Source organism: Equus przewalskii, chromosome 25 (genome assembly GCF_037783145.1).
Source record: "Equus przewalskii isolate Varuska chromosome 25, EquPr2, whole genome shotgun sequence".
NCBI lineage: Eukaryota > Metazoa > Chordata > Mammalia > Perissodactyla > Equidae > Equus > Equus przewalskii.
The window spans coordinates 42,247,917-42,260,249 of record NC_091855.1 but is presented as its reverse complement, the minus strand read 5'-3'; the positions used below and the strand labels follow the sequence as shown (position 1 = coordinate 42,260,249).

Here is a 12,333-nt window from a genome sequence, read left to right as displayed (position 1 = left end):
TCGGCTCCTCAGCGCTGTGCTAATAACAATTCCTATCTCATTACGTACTCTCATAATTAGAGCTTATCCAGGCCGCTTTGTCTGCATTCACTGATAGGTTTCCTTGTTAACTCATGCCCTAGTTCACTAATAAAAGGATCCATACCTAAGATCTACCAAAGCCAAGAGCAAGATGCCTGCATTCCTAACTGGAGCTACAAGCTCATGTCCCATTAAGGTAGCAAATTAGATACATTTTTAGAGTGGACGTCAGAGTTACAGATTTTAATCAAAATCCTTGGTTCAGACACCCCAGGGTACTCATCATTGATCCAGGCTTGGGACTTTTTTCTTTATTCACTTACACATTTGTGCATTAGTTCATGCATTAATTGACTAATAATTACTTAATATCCATTAATCACAACAAAGCAAGAATAAGATACAAGAATATTACTAACTTCCGACTTTTGGCAAATTTCTCCCAGAACGAATACATGAGACCTCTTACCACAGTGGACCTCACTGCTGCACACATGGATCAGCCAACATTCTTTATCCAAACCCGCACTCATCATGGCCATGCTTGGCCCTGTTCTTTAGTCTTTCTTTAATTTGTTCAAATTTTAAACATGTAACAAAGAAAATTCAGGAACGTCTCATTTACTTCCCTATCTTCCATCTTTCCTTGTGTTTTCTCTCTCAACAGGTGAGAAATCTACATCTTTATCACTGGTGGAATGTGTAAATCAGCAGCGGTGAAAAACGAAATATTAAACAACTGTAAAATGAATAAAGTACCTTCTTTCATCTTTTCCTTCTTTGATGGACCTCACTTGTTCCAAGTTGGATTAATCTAAAATTGTTTCACGGCACATTTTTCCAGTGTTCATTCTTGACTCTCTTTATGTATTTATCTATGTGCTTATTTATTATTTAATTAGTTACAGATTAATTTAATCCTGTATCTATTGCTTAGAAGATAATTAACAAGAGTAAATCCAGGGGCCAGCCTCATAGGGTAGTGGTTAAGTTTGGTGCACTCTGCTTCAGCAGCCTGGGTTCAGATCTCGGGTGCAGACCCATACCACCATCAGCAGCCATGCTGTGGCAGCACCCCACATACAAAACAGAGGAAGATTAGCAAGATGTTAGCTCAGGGCAAATCTTCCTTGGCAAAAAAAAATGTAAATCTACTATCCGCAAAAACTTAACACGAATCTACCTGTGAACTTTAAACAAATAGGTTGGAGCCTAGACTTTACGTCCTCTTCATGGACATCAGCAACGAAGACTGAACTTATCCTAATACTTGCTTTGTAACTTATGTTCATCAAATGGTCACTGATTTGCCCCCTTTTAACTAACGGACTGTGACATAAATTTATTCATTCATTCCCTGACAATCTGTAGCTTGGAATCTGAAGTAAATGGTCAAAAACTCTAAATAAAACTAACATCTGTCAACCTGTTCATTATCCACAGAGATAACCAACTAGATATTTGTTGCTGTTTAACGAACTCAAGGAATAAACTGGATTAATTATAATTCTTATCATCTCACACAATGTTAACATTGGTCCTCCTCAATTTTCCTATTTACGTAAACATCTATTATGAGAACATGTAAGAATCTGCCCTTTCTTAGAAATTGACATCAGTGCCCTTTTTTTTTAAATGGACTTCATTGCTTCAAAAACATATTAATAATAATTCTTGCTTCATTATATACACTTATCATTGGTCCACACTTGCCTTCGTTTTTTTCATTCATTTATACATTTGTTTAATTTATGCATTGATTCATTTACACAATAATGTAATCAAAATTCATGAGCCTCAAATGCCTCAATTAGGACCCCATCATGTTCCTAACCCCTGGCTACAGGCTCATTTTCCCCAGAACTGAGACTAATAGTGTTTGCAGTGGATTTCAGTGGTGCCCATAGGCATCAAACAACAGCTTTGCCCTCTATGCTGTCCTCACCCAGCACTTGCCATCCTTGACTCTTTTCTATTTAGTTATTTAATTAGAGATTTGTCCATGTGGATTATTTTCTTAAAAAAGAAAAAAAGAGTAGCGACACACCAACAGCATTGATTACTACACACATCTGTTCATATGTTCATTACCCAAAGGGATTAACCACTTTAAATTATTTTTACAGGTTTCAATGTTTCAAAAAATGTTCAAAGTAATCCTTGTTTCAATATATACCTTAATATTTAGTGTATCCTTTTTCCTATTCATTCCCTTTTAATTGATTGATCCATTAATTGGCTAATAAAAATGCTATCAACACCCATAGGTCAGAAAAACACAAAGGAAAAGATCCTTGACTATTCCTATCATTGGTCTATAGCTGTGCTGGCCAATAAAAATATAATGTAAGCCACTTATATATATATATATATATATATATTTTTTTTTTTTTTTTTTTTTTTGGCTGAGGAAGATTAGCCCTGAACTAACATCTGTGCCAATCTTCCTCCACTTTATATGTGGGTCACCGCCACAGCATGGCTGGCAAGTGATGTAAGTCTGCACCCAGGATCTGAACCCACATCTTGGGCCACTGAAGCAGAGCACACTGAACTTAACCACTACACCATGGGGCCGGCCCCACCACTCATATACTTTAAGTTTTCTAGAATCTACACTTTTTAAAAGTAAAAAGAAACAGGTGAAATCAATTACAATTGTATATTTTATTTAACCCAATATATCTAAAATACTATCCATTTCAACATGTGATAAATATAAACTATTAACGAAATATTTTATTTTTTGTTCTGACTCTTCCAAATTTGGTGTGTATTTTCCACATACATCACATATCCATTCAGACCAGCCACATTCCAGATGCACAGTAGCTACCTGTGGCTAGTTGCCACTGTACTGGACAACACATGTGCATAATTTCCCACAGAAATAATCCACTAGATGTCTTTCTGTAATGATCAATAACATGAGTGAATCAACAGTCTTGCTCCATAGCACTCCCACACTCATCACTGGCCTGTTCTTAGCCCTCTTTCTTTTAATTCGTCTATATTTCAAAGATGATTCAATGAACCACTATGAACCCACCATCTTCTCCCACAATAGAACATTGATAGTATCTGTCCATCTTCCTATGGGCTACCCTCTCAAGCATAAATCTTTACCAATGGAGGAATGTTTAAATCAAGAGTGGTATAAAATTAATATGGAATATTAAAATGCAAATAACATAAATAAAATGGCCATAGTGTATTTTTAATAGGATTAAGTTGTGTTGAATTGGATTCATCGTAATCCTTGGTTCATATCACTCTCATCGCTAGTTCACACATGGCCTCCTGTGATATTATCAAAATATGGAGCCATTGGTTTCTTGGTTATACAGTCAACATCCATAAGCAAAGGATCCAAACCAAGAACAAGAACTCTGTCACTTACATCAGCCTCCGTGCTCCTTACCCACAGAGGGAAGCCATTCATCATTATAAAATGGCTAATCAGCTCTAGAGCATTCATCCTGCAGAACAGAAAGCAGATGTGAAAAAGACTGAAAGATATTAAATTTTTTAAATAAACGTCAGTTGTTAAATACTGGATTAACCATAACACTTGGCTTGTGCCACATTCTCAACCTTGGTCCATGCTTGGCCCTGCTTCTCACCATTGACCCACAAACAATACTCCATTTTTTACTGATCTAATCAATTAACAATTCTCAATTATTATTTCAACGAATGCCATTGAATTGCTCACCTAAAGTAAGAATAAGAATGATGACCATTACCAACATCTGTCTTTCTTCTCCTTCCCCTGCAGGTGACAGCCACAGGTAGGAAGATCGCACAGCCCCTGCCGATCAGGGTTCCAGAGCTGCGATGCAGTGGACGGCTCTGTGCCTCCTGTTCTCTCCCTTTGCAAGCAGGAGTGGTTCCAACACAGCATGTTTACCATGTGGGGACAGATAACCTGTCTCTAGTTTACAAGTCTCTAAATAAAGAAGAGGCAGAGCCAAACCAGAAGCAGATCAGGATGCTCTGGACTTTGAACTGGAGCACTGGTTTTATGGACTTCCGGGACGTTTTGGAGAGAGAATGACTGTATTTCTCGTATGGACATGAAGTAAATATTTCTTAGCAATTGGGGGAAATGTGGCAGGTTATGCTGTTTTTCAGCAGGTATTCCCTCTCCCTTCCCTCTCCCCCATGGGAAGAATATCCTTCCTGACCCCAGTATGTTGTGCCTGGCCATGACTTGCATTGCCCAATGGAGTATGAGTGGACGTGACAAACCACATGGGACTTAGAGCAGAGGCTTTAAACGTGCTTGGGTGGTTTTGCTTAGCCTCTGGAGCGTCAAGCCTTCACCATAAGAAGAGTATGTCCTAGACACTACAACTCCTTTATCTAGGGACCTAGAATAAGAAGGCAGGGGGGTGGGGGGGACGTGCAGAAGCAAACCCAGCCCACAGCCTGGAGCATAACTGCTGCAAGAGGCCCATCGACCCACATGTGAGAAATAAATGTTGTTGTTGCTACTACTTTGTCAGCCACTGAAATTGTGGGTTATTTGTTAGGCAACATTGTCACAGCAATGACTAATGCATACATGTCCTGCCCTTTATTTTTAGGAATTCATTCATTTATTGATTTTTATAATATCATCAATGAAATCACCATGAATGTACCATCAAACCCAAGAAAAACTATTATTTAGATCCATATATAATATATAGAGATATAAGTCATAGATGATAGATAGAAAGGTAGACAACCTTTGTAATTTTTATCCACAAATGGAGAAGCAAAGACCTTTATATAATGGACTTCAGTTGAGCAGAAATGTATTAACATAAATATTTGGGTCACGATACACTTTCATCACTGGTCCATGTTTAGTCCTCTTTACATACATTGACAATTACTTACATCTGCCATATGTTCCTCACCAACAAATGTAAAAGAGACCTTTTATTTATGGACCACAGTTTGTGATGACTTGTATTAATCACAAACTTTGTTCCATGTCACGTTACCATCCTTGCACCATGCATGGACTCTATTATTTATTATTCATTTTTTGAAGTAAATAATATAATAAATATATATAAAACCATTATTCAACCCGTCAATTACAACTTTGACAATAGATTTTTGACCGTTTCCCACCCAGATACATAGATCTTCAACTTTAGAGAAATGTTCACATAAACTGTGGGGCAGACATTCAAGGTAACACTGAATAGTTGATGAAATAGGTGAATAAGCCTATGTCTATTTTTCATGAACTTTCATGACTTTTTTGCCAGGGAATCTCAGCTGTGCAGAACTGGATTAATTACAATCTTTTTTCATGGTACACCCTCCTCTCTGGCCCATAACTAACTCTATTAATTCATGTATTTATTTATTCATATTTAATATTCAAGAAACTCCCATTAACCAACCACTCAATGCACCTGAGAGATTAGCCACACATGACTATTTAAACACAAATTAATAAAAATCAACTAAAAATAAAAATTCAGTTATTCATTCACATTAGCCACATTTCAAGTGCTCATAGTCACACATAGCTAGTGGCTGCTATATTGGACAGAAAAAATAATAGAACACGTCCAACACTGCAAAAAGTTCTACTGGACAGCTCTAGCATAGACCCTTTACCCTCAGGTAATTGTCTAGAACTTTTCCTAATGAAGCTAAATTGGATTAATCATAATTATTGATCATTTGGTCCATACTGATTCTCTTTTCTTTGATTTGATCATCTCTAAAGAAGTTTTTAGTGAGCAATCATGAATCCAATCTCTTACTCCACAAGTAGAACACTGACATTTTCTCTCTCACCTTTCTTTGTGCTCCTTGCTCAAAGAATTAATAGACTAGGTCTTTATCCACAGAGGAATGCTTAAGGAAACTCTGTACATATACACAATGCAAAACAAAACAGCTGGGAAAAGGAATGAAGCAGGCTAGATTATTTTTATAGAAGTCAAGAACACAGAACTGACGTAACTGTAATCCTTTAATCCTTGGGCCACTCTCATCACCAGCTGATATTTCGATATCTGTTGCATTTTATACATTTATATAATTATTTATTTTTAGGATGGAAATCGACATCCAACACACCACCATGCAAAAACAAGAATATTGACTCTTTACTCCTCAACCAACACATTTTTTAAATGGACCTTGGATGTACAGAATTAGAATAACCTTAATTCTGGGATAATGAGATAATATCATCAATGGCCCATGTCTGCCCTCTCTTGTTTTATTTGTTAATTTATTCATTCATTCATTTACTTGCTTATTTCCTTGTCTTGAACAACTTACCAGCCAAAAATTTAAGTACCTTGACCATTACTTACATTTTCTTTACATACTTTATCCACCCAAATAAGAGTTAAAATCCCCATAAATATTGTGTGAGTCAATAAACTCTAGTGTGTCCATGTTGTGCAACAGAAAGCAACTGTTTAAAAATGAACATCATTTTTAACAGCTATCACTTGTGTATAATTGAATTAATCATCCTTAGTTTATGAAACATTATCCTCATTGGTGCATGCTTGGCCTTTTTAAATTTTATTCATCCCTTTAAAAACACCATAAAAGAATACCCATGAATCTTATCCAACAAATAGAAAGTTACCAATACCTTACATCTCTACATGCACCTTTCCCCTTGAGTTAATAGCCTAAACTTCACCAATGAGGAAGTGTTTATATAAACCATAGTGTATAAATTAATATAGAATGCTACTAAAATAAATAAAATAACAGATATTTTTGTTTAAATCTCGCTCAAATTTGCAGAATTGTGCATTCATACATCTTGGGTCACTGTCTTCCTTAGTCCATGCTTGACCTTTTTGATTTTATTTATGTACTCATCCATTTATTTTTAATAAATCAATAAAGATACATGACCCTACCACTCAACCCAAGAATAAGTAACAATTACATTTATATAAACAGATATATGTTAAAAATTTATGAATATAAATGTATACACATATATACAATTAATATCATTAAACGTGAATATAATTGTTTCTTTTCATTTGCTCATTTCCTACAAAAAGAACAGCCTAGTTATAATATTTTTTAATGTGGTGACAGTTATGCCAAAGGAGATTCACCCCCCTGGTTCATGACACAGTCTCCCCATTGGTCTACGCTTGGCCATCTTTGACTTTACCTGTGCCCATTCACGTTTAATAACGCATACACACCCATCAACCCACCAGCCAACCTTAAAACAACACTAACCATCACTCACACTGCTTGGTCCATGGCTCATTTCCCGCAGAGGTCACAGCCAAGATCATCACCAACAGAGTATTATTAGACCGACTCTGGGGCCTTCATTCTGTGGAACACAAGGCAGATGTTAAGAAGGGTGAAACAACCTTGGTATTTTATAACGGCCACTGGATGAGCAGCACAGGATTAACCACAATTTGGTTCATGACACAGTCTCACCGTTGGCCCAAGCATAGCTCTCATCGTACATATTTCATTTAATAATCTTATCATGACAATCAACATAATTCACCACCCTAATCAAAAACAAGAATAATGACTATCACAAGCATCTGTCTCTATGCTTCTTACCCACAAAGGAACCAGCCCAGATCTTCTTCGTAATGGACTCAGACATGGAGAGTTGGAGGAATAATAACCTTTGAGTTCAGATAAAAATCTCATCATTGTTTCCTTCTTTTCCCTTTTATTGTTTTTACTTATTTTTTTTTAATTACAATAAACACAGATGAGCTCAGTGCTAACCCAGAAGAAAAACATGGATTACTACTTGTGTACATACCAACGCTTCTCATCCAGTCAGGTCTTTGTTTTGTTTGTTGTGTACAAAACTGTACATAAGGGGATTAATCTCAACCCATGATTCATAGAACATTACCTTTGGTGGTTCATTTTTGCCATCCTTTACTGTATTTGCTCAGCTAATTCACTTTTAACCATACAGCAAATACACATGAAGCCACCGTCCAGCTGAAGACCAATGGCTGTTTTACACACCTATTGCTATGCTCCCCACCCACACAACTTGTTGGGTTTGGGAAGGATAAAACTAAATTACTCAGAATCCTTGTTTAAGAACACATTCTCCTTGTTGGTCCACGCTTGGCCCTCTTTATTGATGCATTCATTTATTTTTAACTGTTCAGTGAACACCCACCAAGCCCCACTTATACTTGTCTACAATTTCCTCCTGCACAGCCCCCGAGATCTCCTCCAGAGGAGCACCCCCAGCACGCTCGTTCTGTGGAACACAAAGCCCCAGGAAAAGAAGAAAACAGCCTGGACCTTTGCAGTTTGTTAATGTCAGGTTAGCAGACCTGGACAAATCATAATCTTTTATCCAGAACACATTCTCACAATTGCTGTATTCGAGGCCTTTATTACCTTATTTCTTTATTCTTTTACTATTTCTAATAATAAAATTAACAACCACAAACCGCTTTGATCTCTTTTTTTTATGTCCCTCGGTTGTGAAGAATTAGTCGCAATCCTTGGTTCGTGACCTGCTCTCGTCTTTGTTCCTGGCACCCCTCTCTTATTTTATTGATTGTTAAAAGCAATACCATAACCATGCACGCCCCCCGCCTCCATTCCTCCCCCCTCACCCCCTTGCTGCCCTCTACCTGAAATAATCACTCTCAAACCTCCAGTCTACCCGCCCCCTCCCCTTTGATAGATATAAAATTCTATCACACACATGCATTCTTAAAAAATATTTCCCACGGGCCAACGGCTCGCTGGGCCTCTGCAGAGACTCTGTCAAGAGGAAGAATGAAATATGTATGATTGACTGGACAGTACACCCACCAGGCAGTGGTAAAAGGACTCAAACCCAGATTCTTGGACTCCATGTGCCATCTCTACGTGTGCTCACAGTCAGGAGGCAGTGTTTCCCAATGGTTAGAGCACATATGCTCGAACCACACCGCCTGCCTCCAAATCCAGCCTCCAATCCTGATGAGCTGGGAAGCATCAGGAAAGTTAACTAACCTGTCTGTGCCTGTTTCCCATCTGTAAGATAGTCACAGCACTAGTCCCCAAGCAGAATTAGCTATTGTTTTCATGTCAAAGTCAGCCCGAGTAAACCCCTTCCCCAGCCCGTCTCTGAGGCCCTCACCCAAATCTTTGTTCCCTCTGCAGCAGCGCCCGAGCTGTGGTGCTAGACAGACAGACAGACCAGGTTCCACCCCAGCAGGCACTCATGAGCTGTGTAACTGCAGAGACGTGACCTGGCCTCTCTGTCTTGTGCCCCGACTTGCGCGATTTGTAGACCGAGGACAGCCACGCCCCCGCGGGTCCACGGCGGGGGGTGAAGGGAACCGCCGCCAGCTCCCCCAGCAGCTCCCGCCCCGCCCTGCCCCTCCCCGCCCCGCCCACACGCCCTGCCCCTCCCCGCCCCACGCCGCCCACCCCGCGGGTCAGACCACCCCCAGGCTGATCAGAGGAACGATCTCGATGCTCAGGCCAAGCCGAGGGCTTCCGGCAAGATGGGCCTCGGGCAGGAAACTCTTGGGATCTGCTCTCTTTTTTGGACACGGCATGAAAGCTTAAACAAGTGCCCTGGAAAACAGAAATCCGACTAAGGGATCCAGTTCATGAAATGGGGCTGCCCTCGGGGGCGTCCACATCACGAGATTCTCCATGTTCGAACCGTTTCCCAGAAACCCCAAAGGCCTCCACGCTGACCCCTACTGACATACATGGCTAGCTTCCTTTCTCCCCTCCCAGATGGCCTGCTGGGTGCCCAGCACACTGGCCCCAGAGCAACTCTGAGACACGAACAATAAACAGGAAATTAAGTTTAAAGACAACCATGTGTTACATATACGTGTATATAATGGCTCCCGCCTCTGCCTCCATCACACGGGCGGCCCTTGGGCGAGGCGAGGCCCTTCATCGCCTGGGGCCTCAGGTGGCAGTCATCCACCAGTCTTCCCTCCCTGCCAGGGGGTGTGAAAATGAAAAGCATCAGGTCTAAGTGCAAGTTCCCTCCACGCAGCGGAGGATCATGAACGTGCTGCCTCCGGTACCCAGCACGGAGCATTCAGAGCGTGCCTTAGCATACGGTATCTCACTTGATCCTCACCACAGTCCTGTGAATCAGACACAATAATCAGAATTAGCCGATATTTATTAAATACATGCGCTGCACCAGGCCCCACGCTGCCTGCTTTGCATGCACTCAGTCCTCTGGGATGGGTACGATTCAACAATATCTCTTTTCTTTTTTCCCCAAAAAAGTTCTGAGCATGCATTTTGTGCCAGGCACTGCTCTAGGGACCAGGGGTATGGCAACGAACAAGACAGACAGGATCCAACAGCTCACGTTTTTGTGGGTGGAGACAGGAACCCACAATATTCAAAACAAAAAAGTACACTATGTGGGATATGAGATGATGATTTAAGAACTATGGAGAAAAATAAAGCAGGAAAGGAGGTGATAGGAAACAAGGAGAAGGAGAAGGCCTCACTGAGAATGTGCTACTTGAGTAAAGACATCATTAGCCCCATTTTACAAATGAGGAAACTGAGCCTCAGAGAAGTTAAGTGACTTACAAGTGGTCACACAGCTAGGAAGACGCCGAGCTGGGAGCAAACGGGAAACCTGGCTCCAGGTCTGTCTGACCCACTCAGCCCCAATGCCTCACTTTGCAGCCGTTCTTGCTCCCGGATACCCCACTGTCAGCCTACGATGTGAGTGTGTGAACGCATGTGTGGGCACATTGGAGGGCTTGTCTGACCTTCCACACAGGCAGCTCCAGGAGCACGGGGCATCCCCAGGACATACCAAATAAACAGGAGGAGACGCAGTGGTGACAGCTCCCACAGGACTTGCACTGCTTCTGGGTCAGGTCACGCTGGGGTCACAGCATCCACCCAACACAGCCCAGCAAGTCAGGGAGATGCTGAAGGCGTCTCCCACCCCTCGGATGCGCTCACCGCCCAGTGCCACCTCTACAGGCAGCCACGCGCTGCCCAGACTCAAGCTGCAAGCGTCCTGCCTAGGAATGGGAAGTCCCCCACTGGGTCCTCACGCCCCACAGGGTGTGAGACGCAACTGGAACAACTCTTTGTTCCAATGGGCCCGCCGTCAAAAGAGCAAACAACGAAACATTTCTAAAGTGGCTATTTTCTCCTCCCCACCACCAAAAAAACAGGTAGGGAAGGAAGTCTGGTGAGAGCACACATGAGAACTCGGGAAACACCCACTGCTTCGAGAAGCCGTGATGTTGACCCCAGAGAACTTTAAGTGTCCATCATGCCTTTCACCTATCGAGCTGCATCTCTGCTCCCATCTAACCTCTCTGAAACCCTCCATACCCCCAAGAACATTCCTCGGGGACCTTTCGCATCCCAGGGCTGTGTTTCTTTAGACAGATCAGGTCTATTTGGGGTGTGTAACTCTTGTTTCCAGAACTAGAACGAAAGGTTTCTGGTCTTAAATTTATACTTGTGTTTCTAGTTCGCTGACTCCCACTCCAAAGGCACTCTCGTACAACTCCCCAAGCACCTGCTCAGCTATCTGTAAAATGTGGGTAATGATTCCCACCAGTCAGAGGTATTAAATGCCATCTCGATGAGAATAGTGATAACAGTCAGAATTTTAATTATAATAAAATATTTATGGAGTGTTCACCCTATAGGAAACATTGTTTTAAGCACTTTAAATATTTGACTCATTTAATCTTCAATTATCCATTAATAAGGTGCTAATGGCATCCTCATTTTACAACTGAGGAAACTGAGGCACAGAGGTTAAATACTTTGTCTGAACTCATGAAACTAGTGAACGGCAGAGCGGGGATTGAAACCTGAGCCTCCAGGACGTGGGTGGCAGGGCTGGGGGCATAGGCAAGCTACGGACCTCCGTGTGCTGCCTCGGAGCCCGGGCAGCACGGCCGCTGGCTGAGCTGAACTGCGGCCTCCGTCCAGTTCCCTCTCTCCTGGCCTTGCACCCTCCAAGCTCTACAGTCATTTTCACATCTGCTTCCCTTAGCGTTCAGTCCTAATATGAGCTATGAGAAATTCAATTTAACTTAATGGTACTGCAGAATGCCAGTGATGTATCTGGCCCTTGTGTGTGTGATCGTCACAAACAGGATAAACTAGAGAAGGTGTTACTGTAGAAATGAATTTAGAGTCCAGGGCTAAGAAGTCCAGCTCCCTGACCAACTAGAGGGTGACTGTGACACCAGTGAACCCCAAGGGGTGCAGGGCATTCTCAGGCATGGTCACAGGGAAAAGGAACTGGGGAGAGCGTATGGGTTTGGAAGGAAAGCAAACTAGGGTTCAGATCCT

The 12,333-nt window shown here is 41.5% G+C and overlaps 1 non-coding gene across 1 annotated transcript; it reads right to left on the bottom strand.

The window, feature by feature from the left end:
- Nucleotides 1–242: 242 nt before the first annotated feature.
- LOC139079464 (small nucleolar RNA SNORD113/SNORD114 family) lies at nucleotides 243–314 on the bottom strand. Its single transcript, XR_011533163.1, has one exon. It is a non-coding gene; the product is annotated as a small nucleolar RNA SNORD113/SNORD114 family (small nucleolar RNA).
- Between the last annotated feature and the right edge of the window lie 12,019 nt (nucleotides 315–12,333).